General features: G+C 39.1%; 1 non-coding gene across 1 annotated transcript; it reads left to right on the top strand.

Moving 5' to 3' along the window:
- The first annotated feature begins 9893 nt into the window (after positions 1 to 9893).
- Positions 9894 to 10001, top strand: LOC130953534 (small nucleolar RNA R71). Its single transcript, XR_009075704.1, has one exon. It is a non-coding gene; the product is annotated as a small nucleolar RNA R71 (small nucleolar RNA).
- Positions 10002 to 19329: the final 9328 nt, after the last annotated feature.

Below are 19329 nucleotides of genomic sequence, written 5' to 3'. Positions count from 1 at the left end.
GGAATAAACCTGCAGCATCTAAGGTTGAAGAATATCAAGCCAAGATGCCTTATCCTCAGAAACTCCGCAAAGCGGAACAGGATAAGCAATTTGCCCGCTTTGCAGACTATTTAAGGACTCTTGAAATAAAGATTTCGTTTGCAGAGGCACTGGAGCAAATACCTTCTTATGCTAAGTTCATGAAGGAAATCTTAAGTCATAAGAAGGATTGGAGAGAAACTGAAAAAGTGTTTCTCACTGAAGAATGCAGTGCAGTCATTCTAAAAAGCTTACCAGAAAAGCTTCAAGATCCTAGAAGCTTTCTGATACCATGCACATTAGAAGGCACTTGCACCAAGACAGCCCTATGTGATCTTGGAGCAAGCATCAATTTAATACCTGCATCCACTATCAGAAAGCTTGGGTTGACTGGAGAAGTCAAACCAACCAGGATATGCCTCCAACTTGCTGATGGGTCCATTAAACATCCATCAGGCATAATAGAGGATATGATTGTCAAGGTTGGGCCATTTGCCTTTCCAACTGACTTTGTGGTGCTGGAAATGGAGGAGCACAAGAGTGCAACTCTCATTCTAGGAAGACCTTTCCTAGCAACTGGATGAACTCTCATTGATGTACAAAAGGGGGAAGTAACCTTGAGAGTCAATGAGGATGAGTTCAAATTGAATGCTGTAAAAGCTATGCAGCATCCAGACACACCAAATGACTGCATGGGCGCTGACATTATTGACTCTCTGGTAGAAGAGATCAATATGGCTGAAAGCCTAGAATCAGAGCTTGAGGACATCTTCAAAGATGCTCAAACTGATCAGGAAGAACCAGAGGAAGCAAAGGAATTTTTGAAAATTCCTCAGGAGGAGGATAAACCTCCCAAACCTGAACTCAAACCACTACCATCATCCCTGAAATACGCATTTCTGGGAGAGGGTGACACTTTTCCAGTGATTATAAGCTCTGCTTTAAATCCACAGGAAGAGGAAGCACTGATTAAAGTGCTAAGGACACACAAGACAGCTCTTGGGTGGTCCATAAGTGATCTCAAGGGTATTAGCCCAGCTAGATGCATGCACAAGATCCTGTTGGAGGATAATGCCAAACCAGTGGTCCAACCACAGAGGAGGCTAAATCCTGCCATGAAGGAGGTGGTGCAGAAAGAGGTCACTAAATTACTAGAGGCTGGGATTATTTATCCTATTTCTGATAGCCCCTGGGTGAGCCCTGTCCAAGTTGTTCCCAAAAAGGGAGGCATGACAGTGGTTCATAATGAAAAAAATGAACTGGTTCCTACAAGGACAGTCACAGGGTGGCGCATGTGTATTGATTACAGAAGGCTCAACACAGCCACCAGAAAGGATCATTTTCCTTTACCATTCATAGACTAAATGCTAGAAAGACTAGCTGGCCATGATTATTACTGCTTTTTGGATGGCTATTCAGGCTACAACCAAATTGCAGTAGATCCTCAGGACCAAGAGAAAACAGCATTCACTTGCCCATCTGGCGTGTTTGCCTACAGGAGGATGCCTTTTAGTCTGTGCAATGCACCTGCAACCTTTCAGAGGTGCATGCTCTCTATCTTCTCAGATATGGTAGAGAAATTTCTGGAAGTCTTCATGGATGACTTCTCAGTATATGGAGACTCATTTAGCTCCTGTCTTAATCACCTAGCACTTGTCTTGAAAAGGTGCCAAGAGACTAACCTGGTTTTAAACTGGGAGAAATGTCACTTTATGGTGACTGAAGGAATTGTCCTTGGGCACAAAATTTCAAGCAAAGGAATAGAGGTGGATAAGGCAAAGGTAGAGGTAATTGAAAAATTACCACCACCTGCCAATGTTAAGGCAATCAGAAGCTTTCTGGGGCATGCAGGATTCTACAGAAGGTTTATAAAGGATTTTTCGAAAATTGCAAAACCTTTAAGTAACCTGCTAGCTGCTGACACACCATTTGTGTTTGACACACAGTGTCTGCAGGCATTTGAGACCCTGAAAGCTAAGCTGGTCACAACACCAGTCATCTCTGCACCAGATTGGGCATTACCATTTGAATTAATGTGTGATGCCAGTGATCATGCCATTGGTGCAGTGTTGGGACAGAGGCATAACAAACTTCTGCATGTCATTTATTACGCTAGCCGTGTTCTAAATGATGCACAGAAGAACTACATAACCCTAGAAAAAGAATTACTTGCAGTGGTCTATGCCATTGACAAGTTTAGATCCTACCTAGTGGGATCAAAGGTGATTGTGTACACTGACCATGCTGCTCTTAAATACTTACTCACAAAGCAGGATTCAAAACCCAGGCTTATAAGATGGGTGTTGCTGCTGCAAGAGTTTGATATAGAAATAAGAGACAGAAAAGGGACAGAGAACCAAGTAGCTGATCATCTGTCCCGGATAGAACCAGTAGCTGGGGCGTCCCTCCCTTCTACTGAGATCTCTGAGACTTTCCCAGATGAGCAACTCTTTGCCATTCAGGAAGCCCCATGGTTTGCAGATATTGCAAATTTTAAAGCTGTGAGGTTCATACCCAAGGAGTACAGCAGTGTGCAAAGAAAGAAATTAATTTCAGATGCCAAGTACTACCTCTGGGATGAACCATATCTCTTTAAGAGATGTGCTGACGGAGTGATCCGCAGATGTGTACCCAGAGAAGAAGCACAAAGGATCCTATGGCACTGCCATGGATCACAATATGGAGGACATTTTGGAAGTGAGCGAACAGCCACTAAAGTCCTCCAATGTGGCTTCTACTGGCCTACTCTCTATAAAGATTCCCGAGAGTTTGTGCGTAACTGTGACAGTTGCCAAAGAGCTGGTAACCTGCCTCATGGATATGCCATACCTCAACAAGGGATATTAGAGATAGAATTGTTTGATGTATGGGGAATTGATTTCATGGGGCCATTCCTACCATCATACTCAAACACTTACATTCTGGTGGCAGTGGACTATGTATCTAAGTGGGTAGAAGCAATTGCTACACCCACTAATGATACCAAGACTGTACTGAAATTCCTCCAGAAAAACATTTTCAGCAGGTTTGGCGTCCCCAGAGTACTAATCAGTGATGGGGACAATCATTTCTGCAATAAACAGCTATACTCTGCTATGGTTAGATATGGAATCAGCCATAAAGTGGCAACTCCGTATCATCCACAGACAAATGGGCAAGCTGAAGTCTCTAACAGAGAGCTAAAAAGAATCCTAGAACGAACTGTAATAGCCCGAAGAAAGGATTGGGCAAAGAGCTTGGATGATGCTCTGTGGGCATACAGAACAGCATTCAAGACTCCTATAGGAACCTCTCCATACCAATTGGTGTATGGGAAGGCCTGTCATCTGCCCGTGGAACTGGAACATAAAGCCTATTGGGCAACCAGGTTCCTAAACATGGATGCACAGTTAGCTGGTGAAAAAAGATTGCTCCAGCTAAATGAGCTAGAGGAGTTCAGACTCAATGCCTTTGAAAATGCAAAAATTTATAAGGAAAAGGCAAAGAAATGGCATGACAAGAAGTTGTCAACCAGAGTCTTTGAGCCAAGACAAAAGGTTCTGCTCTTCAACTCTCGGCTCAAATTGTTTCCAGGAAAACTCAAATCCGGATGGAGGGGTCCGTATGTGATTACAGGAGTTTCACCATTTGGATATGTTGAGCTTCAGGATATTGATTCTGACAAAAAGTTCATTGTTAATGGACAGAGAATCAAGCATTATCTTAAAGGAAATTTTGAGCAGGAATGCTCAAAACTGAGACTTGAGTGATTCTCAGTGAAGGTCCAGCTAAAGACAGTAAAGAAGCGCTTGCTGGGAGGCAACCCAGTCATTAGGAGGTTGTATGAATTGTTCCTACAGAGGCAAGTATCAAAAATGAAGGAATTCACAGAGTTACAGAAGGATTCAGCTCAAAAAGCAGAGAAAATGAGCTTACTGGCGAAAAAATGCCAGTAAGGGGCATTTTGGGCGTTAAACGCCAGAATGGGTACCATTCTGGGCGTTTAACGCCAGTAATGGTACCATTTTGGGCGTTAAACGCCAGAATGGGCACCATTCTGGGCGTTTAACGCCAGGTGTGCAGCATCCTGGGCGTTTTGGAAAAACGCCCAGTGATAAAGGATTTCTGGCGTTTAACGCCAGCCAGGGCACCTGGCTGGGCGTTAAACGCCCAAAAAGGGCACCAAGTGGGCGTTAAACGCCAGAATGGGTGCCATTCTGGGCGTTTAACGCCAGAAAGGTGGGGGGGACCACAGTTTTGTTTTCAAATCAGATTTTTTCAAACTTTCCTTTTTTCACCCATATTTTTCTACAAAAATACATTTCAATCTCTCATCATTCACTTTCAAATTTTCAAATATCTAAAATCACTCTTCAAATCTTTCAAATCATTCCCAAATTTTGTTCAAAAAAATCACCCTTTTCTCAATTTCTCTCCATATCTTCTCAAATCTCCTTTCAATTTTTCGAAAAACTCCCCCCCACCTTATAAATACACGTTTGGTTCCCTCTCTCCACCACACCATTCGAATTTCCTCTTCCTCCCCCTCTCTTCTCTCTTCTCTTTTGCTTGAGGACAAGCAAACCTCTAAGTTTGGTGTGCTTTTCCGTGATCACTAAGCCAAGATTCATCAATATCATGGCTCCTAAGGGAAAACAAACCAATTTGAGAGGCAAGAAAGAGAGTAATCCAAAGAATCTTTGGAATCAAGAGAAGTTCTTAACCAAAGAACATGAAGACCATTACCACAAAATAATGGGTCTGAGGTCAGTGATCCCGAAAGTGAAATTTGATCTGAAAGAAGATGAATATCCGGGGATCCAAGAGCAAATTCGAAACAGAGGATGGGAAGTTCTAACCAATCCTGAAGTAAAGGTTGGAAGGAACATGGTTCAGGAATTCTACTCAAATCTGTGGCTAACAGATAAGCAGAGAATGACTGGAACTGCTTACCATACCTACAGAACCATGGTCAGAGGGAAAGTTATGTACTTCCATCTGGACAAAATAAGAGAAATCTTCAAACTACCTCAACTGCAAGATGATCCTGATTCCTTCAATAGGAGGATGGTGAGAGCAGATAAAGGGTTGGATCAAGTTCTAGAGGACATATGCCTCCCTGGGACTAAGTGGATAACCAATTCAAAGGGTGTCCCAAACCAACTCAAGAGGGGAGACCTCAAACCAATTGCAAGAGGTTGGCTAGACTTTATTGGGCGTTCCATATTGCCCACTAGCAACCGTTCTGAGGTCACCATCAAGAGGGCAGTGATGATTCATTGCATTATGCTTGGAAAAGAAGTGGAGGTCCATCATGTGATTGCTTGTGAGATTTACACAATTGCAAATAAGAATTCCACTGAAGCCAAACTGGCTTACCCAAGCTTGATCTCCTTGCTCTGTAAAGAGGCTGGGGTGAAGATGGGAGTAGATGAATTCATACCCATTGAACATCCAATCACCAAGAAGTCAATGGAAGGACAAATGCAAGACAACTCTATCAAAAGGAGGGCGCAGGAGTTCCTCCCTGAATTCCCTGAAATTGGCTACTAGGCCAGCCTAGAAGCATCTATCACCAAGTTGCAAGAAACTATGGAGCAACTGAAGGAAGAACAGCAGAATCAGAACTGCATGCTCTGCAAATTGCTGAAGGAACAAGAGAAGCAGGGGCGTGAACTCCAAGACATGAAACGCCAAAAGCTCTCCTCTCAAGCTGAGGGAGCATCTACTTCTCAAAATCAAGGTTGTTGAGTCCTAACTCTGTGAAAACCTCTATCTTTAGGAGCCTATTTTTGCATTTTTTTTCTTTTGTTTCTATTCCTATTTTTATTTTTTTTCTCACATCTTATATCTATATTTGAGTCTTGTTCTTAATTCATAATTAATAAAATTAAAATTTATGCCTTAAAGTTATGAATGTCCTATGAATCCATCACCTCTCTTAAATGAAAAGTGTTTTAATCACAAAAGAACAAGAAGTACAGGATTTCGAAATTTATCCTTGAAACTAGTTGAATTAGTTTGATGTGGTGACAATACTTTTTGCTTTCTGAATGCATGCTTGAACAGTGCATATGTCTTTTGAATTTGTTGTTTTAAGAATGTTAAAATTGTTGGCTCTTGAAAGAATGATGGAAAAGGAGAACTGTTATTGAGGATCTGAAAAATCATCAAAGTGATTCTTGAAGCAAGAAAAAGCAGTGAATACAAAAAAAAAATTTCGAAAAAAAAAGAGAGAAGAAAAAGAAAAAAAAATAAAGTTGTGAACCAAGGCAAAAGGAGTGTGCTTAAGAACCCTGGACACCTCTAATTGGGGACTTTAGCAAAGCTGAGTCACAATCTAAAAAGGTTCACCCAATTATGTGTCTGTGGCATGTATGTATCCGGTGGTAATACTGGAAGACAGAGTGCTTTGGGCCACAGCCAAGACTCATATACTAGCTATGTTCAAGAATCAATATACTTAACTAGGAGAATCAATAACACTATCTGAGTTCTGAGTTCTTATAGATGCCAATCATTCTGAACTTCAAGGGATAGAGTGAGATGCCAAAACTGTTCGGAGGCAAAAAGCTACTAGTCCCGCTCATCAAATTGGAGCTATGTTTCCTTGATATTTTGGAGTCTATAGTATATTCTCTTCTTTTTATCCTATTTTGATTTTCAGTTGCTTGGGGACAAGCAACAATTTAAGTTTGGTGTTGTGATGAGCGGATAATTTATACACTTTTTGGCATTGTTTTTAGTATGATTTAGTTAGTTTTTAGTATATTTTTATTAGTTTTTAGCTAAAATTCACTTTTCTGGATTTTACTATGAGTTTGTGTGTTTTTCTGTGATTTCAGGTATTTTCTGGCTGAAATTGAGGGTTCTGAGCAAAAATCTGATCCAGAGACTGAAAAGGACTGCAGATGCTGTTGGATTCTGACCTCCCTGCACTCGAAGTAAATTTTCTGGAGCTACAGAAGCCCAATTGGCGCGCTCTTAACGGCATTGGAAAGTAGACATCCTGGGCTTTCCAGCAATATATGATAGTCCATACTTTGCCCAAGATTTGATGGCCCAAACCGGCGTAGCAATTCGGCCTCAGAAATTCCAGCGTTAAACGCTAGAACTGGCATAAAACTTGGAGTTAAACGCCCAAACTGGCATGAAAGCTGGCGTTTAACTCCAGAAAAGGTCTCTACACTTGAAAGCTTCAATGCTCAGCCCAAGCACACACCAAGTGGGCCCGGAAGTGGATTTTTCTGTCATTTACTCATTTCTGTAAACCTTAGGTTACTAGTTTACTATTAATAGGATCTCTTGACATTGTATCTGGACCTCATGACACTTTACACGTTTCTTTGTGTACCTTCCACAGTATGAGTCTCTAAACCCCATGGTTGGGGGTGAGGAGCTCTGCTGTGTCTTGATGGATTAATGCAATTACCACTGTCTCTTATTAAATCGTGCTTGCTTCCATTCTAAGATAACACTTGTTCTTAATCCGGATGAATGTGATGATCCGTGACAATCATCATCATTCTCAACTATGAACGTGTGCCTGACAACCACCTCCGTTCTACCTTAGATTGAGTAGTTATCTCTTGGATTCTTTAATCGGAATCTTCGTGGTATAAGCTAGAACTGATGGCGGCATTCAAGAGAATCCGGAAGGTCTAAACCTTGTCTGTGGTATTCTGAGTAGGATTCAATGACTGAATGACTGTGACGTGCTTCAAACTCCTAGCAGGCGGGGCGTTAGTGACAGACGCAAAAGAATCAATGGATTCTATTCCGGCCTGACCGAGAACCGACAGATGATTAGCCATGCTGTGACAGAGCATAGGAACATTTTCACTGAGAGGATGGGAGGTAGCCACTGACAATGGTGAAACCCTACATACAGCTTGCCATGGAAGGAGCCTTGCGTGTTTGATAAAGAAGACAGTAAGAAAGCAGAGATTTAGAAGATGGAGCATCTCCAAAACCCCAGCCTATTCTCCATTACTACAATACAAGTAACCATTTCATGTTCTTTTGCTTTTTACAATCAATCCTGATAATTTCTGATATCCTGACTAAGATTTACAAGATAACCATAGCTTGCTTCAAGCCGACAATCTCCGTGGGATCGACCCTTGCTCACGCAAGGTATTACTTGGACGACCCAGTGCACTTGCTGGTTAGTTGTGCGGGATTGCAAAAAGTGTGATTGCAATTTCGTGCACCACTTGACAATGGGCTCTCATGGAGCCACACAGGTGATCAGGTCAATGTTGTGAACTCCCAATACCAAACTTAGAGTTTGAATGTGGGAATTCAACACCAAACTTAGAGTTTGATTGTGGGGGCTTTTTTTGACTCTGCATTGAGAGAAGCTTTTCATGCTTCCTCTCCATGGTTGCAGAGGAAGATCCTTGAGCTTTAAACACAAGGTAGTCCCCATTCAATTGAAGGACTAGCTCTCCTCTGTCAACATCAATTATAGATCTTGCTGTGGCTATAAAGGGTCTTCCAAGGATGATGCATTCATCCTCCTTCTTCCTAGTGTCTAAGATTATGAAATCAGCAGGGATGTAAAGGCCTTTAACCTTTACTAACACATCCTCTACCAATTCATAAGCTTGTCTTACTGACTTTTCTGCCATCTGTAATGAGAATGTGGTAGCCTGTACCTCAAAGATCCCCAGCTTCTCCATTACAGAGAGTGGCATAAGATTTATACTTGACCCCAGGTCACATAGAGCCTTCTCAAAGGTCATGGTGCCCATGGTACAAGGTATTAAGAATTTACCAGGATCTTGTTTCTTTTGAGGTAGAGTTTGCTGAACCCATGTATCTAGTTCACTAATGAGCAAGGGAGGTGCATCTTCCCAAGTCTCATTACCAAACAACTTGGCATTCAGCTTCATGATAGCTCCTAGATATTGAGCAACTTGCTCTCCAGTTACATCTCCATCCTCTTCAGAGGAAGAATAGTTTTCAGAGCTTATGAATGGCAGAAGGAGGTTTAATGGGATCTTTATGGTCTCTATATGAGCCTCAGATTCCTTTAGGTCCTCAATAAGGAACTCCTTCTTGTCTGGGAGACGTCCCATGAGGTCTTCCTCCTTGGGATTCACGTCCTCCCCTTCCTCCTTGGATTCGGCCATATTGACAATATCAATGGCCTTGCACTCTCTTTTTGGATTCTCTTCAGTATTGCTTGGGAGAGTACTAGGAGGAGTTTCAGTGACTTTCTTACTCAGCTGGCCCACTTGTGCCTCCAAATTTCTAATGGAGGACCTTGTTTCACTCATGAAACTTAAAGTGGCTTTAGACAGATCAGAGACTATGTTTGCTAAGCTAGAGGTACTTTGCTCAGAATTCTCTGTCTGTTACTGAGAAGATGATGGAAAAGGCTTGCTATTGCTGAGCCTGTTTCTTCCACCATTATTAAAGCCTTGTTGGGGCTTTTGTAGATCCTTCCATGAGAAATTTGGATGATTTCTCCATGAGAAATTATAGGTGTTTTCATAAGGTTCACCCATGTAATTTACCTCTGCTATTGCAGGGTTCTCAGGATCATAAGCTTCTTCTTCAGATGCCTCTTTAGTACTATTGGATGCATTTTACCATCCATTCAGACTTTGAGAAATCATGTTGACTTGCTGAGTCAGCATTTTGTTCTGAGCCAATATGGCATTCAGAGCATCAATTTTAAGAACTCCCTTCCTCTGAGGCGTCCCATTATTCACAGAATTTCTCTCAGAAGTGTACATGAATTGGTTATTTGCAACCATGTCAATGAGTTTTTGAGCTTCTGCTGGCGTTTTCTTTAGGTGAATGGATCCACCTGCAGAATGGTCTAGTGACATCTTGGAGAACTCAGATAGACCATAGTAGAATATATCCAGAATAGTCCACTCTGAAAGCATGTCAGAAGGACACTTTTTGGTCATCTGCTTGTATATTTCCCAAGCTTCATAGAGGGATTCACCATCTTTTTGTTTGAAGGTCTGAACATCCACTCTAAGCTTGCTCAGCTTTTGAGAAGGAAAGAACTTAGCCAAGAAGGCCGTGACCAGCTTGTACCAAGAGTCCAGGCTATCTTTAGGTTGTGAGTCCAACCATGTTTTAGCTCTGTCTCTTACTGCAAAAGGGAAAAGCATGAGCCTGTAGACTTCAGGATCTACTCCATTAGTCTTAACAGTCTCACAAATCTGCAAGAACTTAGTTAAAAACTGGTAGAGATCTTCTGATGAAAGTCCATGAAACTTGCAGTTCTGTTGTATTAGAGCAACTAATTGAGGTTTCAGCTCAAAATTGTTTGCTCCAATGGCAGGAATTGAGATGCTTCTTCCATCAAATTTGGAAGTAGGTGTAGTATAATCACCAAGCATCCTCCTTGCATTATTATTGTTGGGTTCGGCTGCCATATCCTTTTCTTGTTCGAAAATTTCAGTAAGGATGTCTCTGACTTGTTGTAATTTAGCTTCTCTTAGTTTTCTTTTCAGAGTCCTTTTAGGTTCAGGATCAGCTTCAACAAGAATGCCTTTTTCCTTGTTCATGCTCATATGAAAGAGAAGAGAACAGAAAAGGAAGAGGAATCCTCTATGTCACAGTATAGAGATTCATTTATGTTAGTAGAAGAAAGAAGGAATAGAAGAAGGAAAAGGTAAGAATCCAAACACAAGGGGGAGGATAGGTTCGAATTCTTGAGTAGAAGAGAAATGTTAGTAGATAAATAAATAAATTGAAGAAGATGAGAGAGAGGAGTTTTCGAAAATTAATTTTGAAAAGGGGTTAGTGATTTTCGAAAATTAAAAGAAGAAATAAAGTTAAAATTAAAATTTAAAACAATTAGTTAATTAAAAAGAATTTTTGAAAAAGAGGTGAGGAGTTTTCGAAAATTAGAGAGGGAAAAGTGGTTAGTTGGTTTTGAAAAGATAAGAAATAGTCAAACAAACAAAAAGTCAATTAGTTAGTTGAAAGAGATTTGAAAATTAGTTTTAAAAAGATAAGAAGTTAGAAAAGATATTTTGAAATCAAATTTTTGAAAAAGATATAATTTTAGAAGATATGATAAAAAGATATGATTTTTAAGAAAAAGATATTTTGAAAAGGATTTGATTTTTAAAATTAAAATTGATTACTTGACTAACAAGAAATTAAAAGATATGACTCTAGAATTTAAAGATTGAACCTTTCTTGACAAGAAAGTAACAAACTTCAAATTTTTGAATCAATCACATTAATTGTTAGTGAAGTTTTCAATTTTGAAATAAAGATAAGAAAAAGATTTTGAAAATAATTTTTTAAAATTTTCGACAAAAATAAGAAGAAAAATGAAAAAGATTTAATTTTTGAAAAAAATTTTAGAAAGATAAGATTTTTAAATTTGAAAATTTGACTTGACTTATAAGAAAGAGCTAAGTTTTAAAATTTTTTTGACTAAGTCAACTCAAAATTTCGAAATTTATGAGAGAAAAAAGGAAAAGCTTTTTTTTTATTTTTTAAATTTTTAATGATGAGAGAGAAAAACACAAAAATGACCCAAAACATGAAAATTTTGGATCAAAACAAATGATGCATGCAAGAACACTATGAATGTCAAGATGAACACCAAGAAAACTTTGAAGATCAAGATGAACATCAAGACTTATTTTTGAAAAATTTTCGAGAAAAGAAAAACATGCAAGACACCAAACTTAGAAATTTTCAATGCTTAAACACTATGAATGCAAGAATACATATGAAAAACAAGAAAAGACACAAAACAAGAAAATTTAAAGATCAAACAAGAAGTCTTGTCAAGAAAAACTTGAAGATCATGAAGAACATAGGCATGAATTTTCGAAAAATGCATAAATTTTTAAAACATGCAATTGACACCAAACTTAAAAATTTACACTAGACTCAAACAAGAAACACAAAATATTTATTGTTTTTATGATTTTATTAATTTTTTGATTTTTCGAAAATAATTTTTAGAAAGAACGAAAAAGAATTTTTTTTTTTTAAAAAACTTTTTGAAAACAAATTAAGAAGAAAATTACCTAATCTGAGCAACAAGATGAACCGTCAGTTGTCCAAACTCAACAATCCCCGGCAATGACGCTAAAAACTTGGTGCACGAAATTGTGATCTCTAACAATGGCATTCAACTTGGTATGCGCATCTACTAACTCAACACTTTCTTCACAACTTCGCATCACTAACCAGCAAGTGTGCTGGGTCGTCCAAGTAATAAACCTTACGTGAGTAAGGGTCGATCCCACAGAGATTGTTGGTATGAAGCAACTATGGTTATCTTGTAAATCTCAATAAGGAGGATTCAAATGGTTTATAATGGTTTTCGAAAATAAAGATAAATAATGCATAAAATAAAGATAGAGATACTTATGTAATTCATTGGTGGGAATTTCGGATAAATGTATGGAGATGCTGTGTTCCTGTTGAATCTCTGCTTTTCTACTGCCTTCCTTCAATCCTTCTTACTCCTTTCCATGGCAAGCTGTATGTAGGGCATCACCGTTGTCAATGGCTACATCCCATCCTTTCAGTGAAAATGGTCCAAATACTTGTCACAGCATGGCTAATCATCTGTCGATTCTTGATCATGTCGGAATAGAATCCATTGATTCTTTTGCGTCTGTCACTACGCCCAACACTCGCGAGTTTGAAGCTCGTCACAGTCATTCAATCCCTGAATCCTACTCGGAATACCACAGACAAGGTTTAGACTTTCCGGATTCTCATGAATGCTGCCAATGGATTCTAGCTTATACCACGAAGACTCTGATCTCACAGAATGGAAGGCTCGGTTGTCAGGCGTGGGCAACCATGCGTCGTGCATCAGGAATCCAAGAGATATGCGCTCGGTCTAAGGTAGAATGGAAGTGGTTGTCAATCACGCGTTCATAGGTGAGAATGATGATGAGTGTCACGGATCATCACATTCATCATGTTGAAGTGCAACGAATATCTTAGAACAAGAATAAGCTGAATTGAATGGAAAATAGTAGTAATTGCATTAAAACTCGAGGTACAGCAGAGCTCCACACCCTTGATCTATGGTGTGTAGAAACTTCACCGTTGAAAATACATAAGTGATGGTCCAGGCATGGCAGAATGGCAAGCCCCTTTGAATGATCAAAAGACCGAATGGTCAAAAGACTAAAACCAAGATGTCTAATACAATAGTAAAAAGTTCTATTTATACTAAACTAGTTACTAGGGTTTACAGAAATAAGTAATTGATGCAGAAATTCACTTCCGGGGACCACTTGGTGTGTGCTTGGGCTGAGCTTGAGCTTTACACGTGCAGAGGTGGAGTTAAATGTCAAGTTGTAACGTGTTTTTGGCGTTAAACTCTAGTTTGTGACGTGTTTCTGGCGTTTGACTCCAGAATGCAGCATGGAACTGGCGTTGAACGCCAGTTTGCGTCATCTAATCTCGAATAAAGTATGAACTATTATATATTGCTGGAAAACTCTGGATGTCGACTTTTCAATGCCGTTGAGAGCACACCATTTGGAGTTTTGTAACTCCAGAAAATCCATTTCGAGTGTAGGGAGGTCAGAATCCAACAGCATCAGCAGTCCTTTTTCAGCCTAAATCAGATTTTTGCTCAGGTCCCTCAATTTCAGCCAAAAAATATCTGAAATCATAGAAAAACACACAAACTCATAGTAAAGTTCAGAAATGTGAATTTTGCATAAAAACTAATGAAAACATCCCTAAAAGTAGCTAGATCCTACTAAAAACTACCTAAAAACAATGCCAAAAAGCGTATAAATTATCCGCTCATCATAAATCAAAAATAAATTTATTAGTCGAGCAGTGACAATGGTTATTATGTGCATATAATAATAAAAGTGAAAACTTACCATTATTGTTTTAATTATTTTTCACACAATTTAAGGGGTAATGCAATGCTAAACTATAGTTATAATAATTATCTGTGTGGGACTAAGAAGTCATTGAAAGCTGTTAACTACGCTTAATGCACTCAATAGGATGTTGGGTTAATAATTAGTTAACTTCTCCCGAAAAAGGACTCTCCCTTATTTAAAAGGCCCAGTAAGCCCAATAACCTTTAATTACTTTTACTAGCAACATAACTAATATGCAACAGAAGAGATATAATTGAAGGGAGGAATCGTACTTGACGGTGATATTAATCATTACGCGTACATCTTTTGAAAACGTCATAGCGGCCCAAAATAACACAAAAGTTGCTTCTTACCGAAGGAGGAGCAGGATATAACAATGAAACCCATCAAGTGTGACGAATTAAAAAAAAAAGACAGACTAAACATAGCCTCTTTATATAAACCAATCAGCCCATTGGTGAGTGAATGTTGGTTGGATTTAAAGGGGTATTCTACAACATAAAGTCTTGCTGCACTGTCTAAACAGCCCATCACTGGGCACCAAAAACAGATACAATATTTCTGCCTTTAGTCTATATGGAAGGACTTGCAGTAACTTTTAATCGGCCAGTCTTCTTCGTGGTTTTTCTATTTGACCTTCTGCATCTTTTGTCCCAATCTTCTACTGCCTTCCAGCCAATTTCAGCTTGAATGGGGTTGTGTCTCCCCACAACAAGATCAACCACCAGTATCATTCTTGTATGTTCGTTAACCACCTAAGAAAAAGGCAAACATTACACCAAAAAATATATTATCAACTGTGGCTTGCACCCTTAATGACGAGACATCAACCGTGTTAAATTGTTATCGATAGATCGTAGTCACTCTATAAATGGGACTGGATCATCCATTGGGCGACCAACACTCTGCAATCATTATTGACATTAATAGTATTAGGCAACAGGGTCCCGAGATTGATCGATCCAATAATAAAAAAAATGATTGCTAGTGCGTGAAATTTTAAAGGAAAACGCGCATTCTTTTAAAAAGAATTTACATTGTCAATGATATTAATCAATGTATGCAATGTAATGTTCTTCCCCTGACCACTAGACTTTTTAACCATTAAATCAACAATATAATTAATTTTGATATAAGATAATTTTGAAATTAATGAAAGTGTATTCCAAAGAAATTTACTTCTTAATGTGTTTAAACAAGTGTTTTGATGGGCTGTGAACGCAATTAGTGTAACTAATGGGTCTTTATTCATGCACAGGAGCATTTGAACACATTCTATATCAAATAATGAGTTTATCCACTTGAAAAAAATTTACTTCATCTCGTTCAAGATGTTTAATTATGTTAAATATTTGGGCAAAATACTAAAAAATTTATAAACACAAATACTTACGATCCGTCAGCTTGTCTGATCTCCGGCTCCACTATTTCATACGTTGACGGCTTGTGTATTTCATTTGGGGTTCCTTCGTAGAAAAAGTCAGCAACTAACAAGTTCTCCAAGAAAAAGGCCTATTTCATCCAAAAGACAAGCTGCATCTATTTATATATACCAAGAAAGTGCATCATTCGCTCCTTGAAAACATACGAATATTACTCACGCTTACCACGTATAGCATCTGATCCTTACGAGCCTTTTTAAACTTTGAATCTTTTAGAGAGTCAAGATACACCAACTTCCAGTTGAAAAAAATTAATAATCATCAAGTACCAATGATCATCCGTATGGAGGGGAACGTAAACCTGCGAACATTAAATCAAGTATGGTTGTTCCCTTTTATGGAGACATTCGAGAAATCATAACAAGGTGTTGTCTCTGGTGGCTTTGTTTTTAGTGTTGCTATAATGGCTATAAGCTTTGGACCAATAAGAAAGAGACACATGATAGGCTGACTTGCATGTGGAGAAGCTTTTGACTAAGGTGAAGGGACGATAAATGTAATAATTAAGATGGTAATTGTTTATGCGAGTGTTTTATTTTTTCGGCATGACATTGACCAGGTGACCTGACCCACACCAAGAGAAGAGAACTGAGTACAATTCGATTCACAAACAACCCATTTGTGCTAAACACACACCATAGCTGTTGCATGACTTGTATCGCCTGATGAATTGTGCTTATGATACAGCTGCTGTGCAAATTGATCCTTTGGGCAAGGCAAGCACAGAAAGACATTGGAAAGATGATGGCTGAGTTAAGCAAGAGGCATTAATCAAAAATCAAACGGCATTGCAATCCTCTCATCGGCGGTGGTTTCACGGTATCCTCGGCTGGGCGTTAGCTTGAAGACAAGGAGATGGAGATTTGGTCGCAGGGTACACTGCTCTTCGATTCTTAGAATTGGAGTGGGTGGCAGTGGCTTTCGTTGGCAGGAGCAGAACCTCTCCCAGCAGCGGCGGTGATTAGAAGACCTATGGCAGAACAGTCTCCTTCTTCAACTTCAATGGCAATTTGTGCAATCGAGCTCAGATGAGAGGAAAATGCTGCTATACACCTTCCTTTGGTCCATAGCTGTGCCGTTAGAATGTTGGCGGCATCATTGCTGATGCTCCCTATTGGCGGTGGCTCCCCTGTTTGGAGATACCAATGTTGGGGAAAGAATCGGTTGTGGATGATTATTTGTGCATTACTAGTAGTATCATTCTTGTCTGGCGAGGCTCCATAACTCCGAGCCTCCCTTCGTCATCTCCGACGGGCCACAGCAACACCATCTTTCCAATGACACGTATACTATCAAATTATACTCACACTCCTCCTGTATTATCAATGTCCATAAATAGACATACGGTAAAAAAAACTTTTTTTTTATCATACTTTACATCATTAAGACACTTTTCTCTCTTAAACGCAACACTAACTATTTCAAACTACCATTTCACATGTCAACATTGTATTGGATAGTCAAAGAATAGCCATTCTTAGGCATCAATATCTTGGCCACCAGAGACTTGGCCTCATAACAAATGCATAACGTTACCTTAAAAAGTTTGTCCGCCTTTCCCATGAACTTTTTCTTGATGTACTCCAGCGTGTTTGGGTAGTAATTTGTTGGATTCACCGTGATTTCCTGTAATTGTAAGAACCATTTTAAAAAAAATTTATAACACTTAGAAAATGTGTCGTGCATTCCTTACCTGTAAAAAGGTGGGAAGCCACCACCTCTTGAATACTGACTCAGACATAGTGCCTTCTATGCACAAGATTGCAACTAGGTTTATCACCTATCAAATGGGATGCCAAAAAATGACATATTAACAACTAAGACAAGGTTCAGACAGTGTGATTCAAGATTTTGTTAAAAAAAATGGATGGCATGAAGAAAATATCTCGTTCTTACGTAACCCATGACCCTTTCTCCAGGACAGAGTGTGTGCAGGGCACGCTTGTCTCTAAGACAGTGCTCAGTTGAGACGATGACCTCGCTGTTATTCATATTGTCAGTACCACAACCGTGGAAAATGACAAGGGAATGATTAGCCTTTTTTCATGCAGTTCCGGCAACAAGAAAATCAACCAAAGTAAAAAAATGACAACAAACTTGATGCATGTGAATAGCCTAACTTCTTTGGTAGATCTTTCGCAAAAATATATGCAGCGACAGCAAGTTCTATTCCCACGAACTCCATCCTCTCATGCGGGGAATAGTAATTCCATACACTGAGAACGAATATAAGTTAGGCAGCGGAAACTCCCGAAGCAAAAAAAATGATGTCTAATTTTACATAATCATCAATACGATGACAATGGTCATACTGCAGGCATCCCAACACCATCCATATAGGCATTAGAATGAGTGTAATAGGTGAATGGGGATCCATGGCCATCTTGGTGTACCTCTGTCATCTCATCGGTAGTAAACTCCTCCTCAAAGTATAGCTTTCGCTAACCAACATCACCATAAATGAGAAAGACATGATATAAATACATAAGGCCATATTCATGCAATAGTATCTAAATAGGACATATAATTCCTCATACATGACATCAAACCAACCATTACTAACCTTCAGGGAACTATCTGCCATCTTCGACTTCTTCAATTTCAACTCTGGTATTGTCCTTGAGATAAATCCAGTCCCTGTCTTCTTCTGGCGTTGTTGGTCTTTCGAGGTCGACCACTTCTCTCTTTTGCCAAAACAGTCTTTCCATCATTCTTATTAGTTGGCACAGAATCCTCTTTTGTGAACACATTCTTTATCAAAGCTCCGAGTATGTGGCTATGACCCTCAACCACTTCTGCCAATTTCTTGATTTGGTCTCCATGAGACTGCAGCATGGTCTTCGTTGTTTCCTCATCCCTATTTAGATGCTACAAGTGTAATGGGTCAGTATCTAATCAGCATATGACGCAGCACAAAAAAACAACCATAGTATAACCTCCGTGACATGTGCATTTCAGGAAAGAAACTTGACCACATAAGAACTCATACCTCCCTAATTTACCAAGGAAAAGTAACACTTTCTGGTCCTGTGTTGTCCCATTCACTAGCATCGGTGCGTCCTTCCTTGTAGTAAAGTAAAAAAAAAAACATCATACAGGGGATCAGTTTCTATCACAACTCATTCTATCTATGCTTGTACAAACTAATAATTTATACCGGCCAAGCTCAGATTGGGATGCCGGAGTATCCTCACTAAAGTTCATCACCTCTTTTCCCTTACCACTAGGTGGGACACTGGTTTCTCCATCAGTGAATATGACCAAGACGTGGTGTTGATGTGTGGAAAGAGAGTAAGGTTGTATGAACAGTGATTTAGTCCCCCAACCCTGCATGCATTTTTATATTACCACAGTAACTCAAGCATAGTGAATGGACTTGGGCCTTGTTCTTCTTGGCTCAATGAAGTCAGACAAGGCCCATGTAGAAGTCTTGTCTACAATTAGGAATACTTCGTATTATATCATCATGCTTAATCCATAAAGCATCACACTTTCACTTTTAAAATACATACTCACCATCAGAGCAAGGTTGTGTGTGAAGTGTCGTTCATTTGAACTTATTGTCCCATCAAGTAAAAGCAATCAACTACTGAAGATGCGCCCCCATCAATCAAAATATCAAATCCATTCTTCACAAGAAAAATATCTAAAGAGTCCATCACCAAATCACTAATAGCACCTTGTTATTAAATAAATAATAGAGGCTAACTAAGACCATTGGTTCCTACTAATCACGCCGACCCTTGCTAAGTTAATGTTGTCAAGTTAAGCCATTACAATTATTTAAATTTTGTATGCTTCCAGTAATGTGTTTGAATTTCCCACTATTCGTAACAGACGCAAATGTTAAATAATTGTGGATCCCATCTTAGTTACTTGTTGAATACTCTTCAACGTGTATAGTATATTCAAGTGGTTTAAATTAATGAATATATTCAAAATAAATAAATTCTATATTTATGATATATAATGTATTAAATTTCTGAAAAATTAATAATTAATGATTTTTGTTATGCACTTTCTAAATC

This window comes from Arachis stenosperma, chromosome 9, assembly GCF_014773155.1.
Source record: "Arachis stenosperma cultivar V10309 chromosome 9, arast.V10309.gnm1.PFL2, whole genome shotgun sequence".
NCBI classification, from domain to species: Eukaryota; Viridiplantae; Streptophyta; class Magnoliopsida; order Fabales; family Fabaceae; genus Arachis; species Arachis stenosperma.
Note: the sequence above shows the minus strand (reverse complement) of the source record. Positions and strands in the feature narration are given on the sequence as shown.